The sequence below is a fragment of the Pipistrellus hanaki genome, assembly GCF_964339955.1.
Source record: "Pipistrellus hanaki genome assembly, chromosome: 8".
NCBI lineage: Eukaryota > Metazoa > Chordata > Mammalia > Chiroptera > Vespertilionidae > Pipistrellus > Pipistrellus hanaki.
Genome location: NC_140510.1, coordinates 14,446,213 through 14,450,397, shown reverse-complemented (window position 1 = coordinate 14,450,397; position 4,185 = coordinate 14,446,213). Strand labels below are relative to the sequence as shown.

The 4,185-nt window shown below is 35.0% G+C and overlaps 1 pseudogene across 1 annotated transcript; it reads right to left on the bottom strand.

Moving 5' to 3' along the window:
* Positions 1-431: 431 nt before the first annotated feature.
* On the bottom strand, positions 432-1,117 carry LOC311626739 (S-adenosylmethionine decarboxylase proenzyme-like; annotated as a pseudogene). Its single transcript has one exon. The product of its transcript is annotated as an S-adenosylmethionine decarboxylase proenzyme-like (transcript).
* Between the last annotated feature and the right edge of the window lie 3,068 nt (positions 1,118-4,185).

Here is a 4,185-nt window from a genome sequence, read left to right as displayed (position 1 = left end):
GCAGCAATTTGATAGAACAGTCCCGGATGGTTAGGGTGAGGCCACACCTAATGAGGAGGAAGCCTTGTTTGGGGGGGATTTTGGAGGAAACCTGGAGAAATATTACACTGTGCAAAAACCAAATTGAATTGTTGTCACAGTGTTTAAAGTTTCATATAGTAAAATTATTTTTCTACATGCACTTCAATTTCACAGCAAGCGTGGCATAAACACAGAAGAGAGCATTCATGCAAGATATCTAACTCTTTGGTATAATAATGCACACAATTCAAAATGATTGCACTATCATTACATCTAGGGCTTTCTGCAACTACAAGGTGGTGGTTATGGAAAGCATGGCCCCGGTATCAACATCTTAAAAGCAGCCACAACCTTCTTTTACGTGTGTTTCCTTTTTGCGCTTTTTTTTTCTTCTTTTTTCTTTTTCTTAATCAACTCTGCTGTTGTTTTTGCTTCTAGGCAAAACCGGTAAAAACAAAGTTATAATCATTAAACATAGCACTCTGGCAATCAAAATGTTTAAAACTTTCACTCTTCTGGGGCGAAGAAAGCACTGTGGGACGTTTAAAACTCTGGTTTACAAACACGGTGGTCACACGTTTTTCTGGCCGGAAGAAGACTCCACAACTTTCCCGCTCAGACCCTCCGAGGACGTTGACTTAGGTTTATTTCAAAGTTAACGTAAGGAAATTCTGGTTCTGGAGTGATGTGAATCATCCAGTAAGTTCCATCCAATTTCATGCCACTCATGGAATATCCACAAGGGCCGACCATTGTGGCATCAATGACAGAACCTGGTATCAGGTCACCAATGCCACTCTCACAAGTGACATCCTTTGCGGTGCCACCATCTGTCATGTAGAATTGCTCCATAACTGCTGGGTCAAGCTCACTCATCAGAATTTCCAGGGTTTGATCTGGCTGACTGATTACCATACTCTGGGGAATGTAAAGCATACAAGTACCAACAGTCAGAATTCATATGTCCCGTACAAAATGCTGCCCCATTTGGGAAAGCGGCATTAAGAAATTATATTTCTTCCTGGAAATTCTGGTGTAGGTACCCTTGGTGAGAAGGCTTCATGAAATTCTTAGGAGAATCAAAGTGGCTTTGAGTTGAGTCAATATGGAAGGTGCCAAAATTCTATACACTGAAATCTGAAAACAGTGATGAAAGAGATTGAAGAAGACATGAATAAGTGGGAAAATATCTTATATTCATGAGTTGAAAGAATTAATATTGTTAAAATGCCTATACTACCCAAAGCAATCTACAGACTCAATGCAATCCCTATCAAAACTCCAATGATATTTTTCACAGAAATAGAAAAAAAAACCCTAAAATTTATATGGGCACACACACACACACACACACACACACACACCCTGCTGAAAACATAAAGCAATCTTGAGAAATAGAAACAAAGCTGACAGCATTACATTTCATGATTTCAAACTATATTACAAAGCTATAATTGGTCTTGGTGATGATTTCTGGATTTTACATCACAAGCAAAGGCAACAAAAGCAAAATAAACTAGTAGAGCTACATCAATTTAAAAAGGTTCTGCAAAAGTTCTCCATCAAGAAATTGAAAGGAAACCTATGAAATGGGAGAAAATATTTAAAAACTAAATATTTAGTAATGGGTCAATATTCCAAATGTACAAAAAATTCATATAACTAAATAGCAATCAAAACAAAACAAATTAATTTTAGAATGGGAAGAGACATTTTTCCAAAGAAGACATACAAATGACCAACAGGTATATGAAAAGTTGTTGAGTATTACTAATAATCACAGAAATGCAAATTAAAACCAGGAGATTTTTATCTCACATCTGTTAGGATGTCTATCATCAAAAAGAAAAGAGAAAACAAATGCTGGTAAGGATGTAGAAAAAGAGAACACTTGTTGACTGCTGATGAAGATTTAACCTGGTATAGAGACTATGAAAAACAATATGGAGGGTCCTCAATTAATTAAAAATGAGATTATTTTTCAGCAATCTCACTTCTGGGTATATACCCAAAGGAAACAAAAGCATCATCTTGAAAATATAGCTGAACTCCCCTGTTCATAGCAGCATTATTCATAGTAGCAGAGGTGTGGGAAAAAAATGAATCTATTAACAAATTAATGGATTATAAAAATGGTGTTCATCAATAAATGAATGGATTAATATATAATATACCATATATAATACACAATTATATGTATATATAACATACTAATATATAATAATATATAATTGAATATTATTTAGACCTTAAAAAGAAAGATTCTGCCATTGTGACAATGTGGATGAGGCTGGATGGCATTATGCTAAGTAATATAGAAGACAAATGCTGCATGTATCACATATATGAAATGTAAAAAAATAGTTGAACTCATAGAAGCAGAGAATAGAATGGTGTTTTCCAGGGACTTGGATATTGGGGAAACAGAAAGAGATTATTAAATGGCTACAAAATTTTACTTATAATATAGATAAGGTCTAAGAATATAATATGTAACATGGTGGTGACTATAGTCACCGTATTGAATTATTTAATTAAAATTTGCTAAGAGTAAAACTTAAATGTTCTCACCAAAATATAAAAAAAAATGTAAATATGTTTGGTGATGAGCATGTTATTTAACTTAATGGTGGGAAAACTTTCACAATGTAGACGTATATCAAATCATGCTATTGCACATTTTAATACCTTACATTTTTATTTGTCAAGTATGATTGAATAGAAATGAAAACAAAACACACACACACACACACACAACACCAATATCCAAAACAAAAAACCCTCAAATAAACAAACAAACAAAAATGTGTGTGATGACAGGGTTTGGCCTTCAGGTATAATTTACTTACCCCCTCTCTAGCCTCCTGAGTAGTTTCACCAGTGACGAACCTGAGCCCCACGTTCTCCACGAGACCGACCTCAGAGCATCTTCCTTTCAGTGTCTGAAGATGCCAAGACTGCCACCTCGTAGTCTCTATGGTTACCACTCAGACTTAGCCTGCCTGGAGTATGCTTCCATCTCTCATTTTAAGGTTTGTTCCTTCTCAGTTTCTTGGTCTCATGTCAGAAGCTGAAACTGGAACTGAGGTGGTTTTTGTTTGTTTTCTCCCATTCTCTTCACCACATCACATTGCTTAAACATGTCAAGCTGAATCAAATCAAAGGAAATTTAAGAACTCCAATCACGGTTCCAAACCCATTGTTCATTTTTTTTTTTTTTTTTAGTTCAGTTCAGCATTCTTTCCTCACTTACATCAGACTCTGAAAAACAAGAAATTGAGTCTCATAGTAGTTTCGAAGGTCTAACACAAAGATCAAGTCAGGGATGCAGGTAGAGAAAATTTCAGGTAAAAAATTCTCTCTTCCCTTCATTCTATTTCAATTAAACAAAACAACTACAAAATAAAAAGGAAATTCATAAGAAACCCCTTACCACATATTCTTTTAAAATAATACTTTCTTCTGTGCTCCCTTCTGGCTCTTGAAAGAGAGGACATTTGAATTAATGGGTCATTATCAGCCAATACTAATGATCATGGCTGCATTTAGCTAAATTTGGGTTCTTTAAGATTCTGAGGTTCTAATAAAATATTTAGGCTTATATTTCCCTCTCTTGATTCTCATCTTCTTATGTGACACCCTGATATTTGTATTCAAGCAGTGGCAAAATGTTATGTTTGCTGGGTGAGACATTCTACAGGAGTGATTATCACTGGGTAAACTTGCCTTTACAGTCTTGCTTTTGGAAAGCTCTCCAAGAGACCCTACAGAAAATAAATTTAAATAAAAGACATACACACCCATAACATTAGAAAACATAAAGTGTAGGCATCTGAAAGTCAAAATGATTTGTTGATCATTTTAGCTATTAGATAAAACATGAATGTAAAATTAGCAAATTAAATTAGATTGATACCTCATCTAGTAAGTAGCATAGTATTAATAGCTTAGGTAGGTACATCAATTATTTTTACTCTCCAGATGACTAGTTCTTGTTTATAAGGCAGCCTCTAAGGTAAGGAAATACGGAGCTATTCATTACCAACAGGCAGAGATTCTGTGACTTTTTAAGTGCTGAATGAAGTCTAAGAGCCAATTTAACATCTGATGGGGAGAGTTTCTGGCCATAATTAAAGTCACGGAAACAAGGTGTGCTCTACAAGA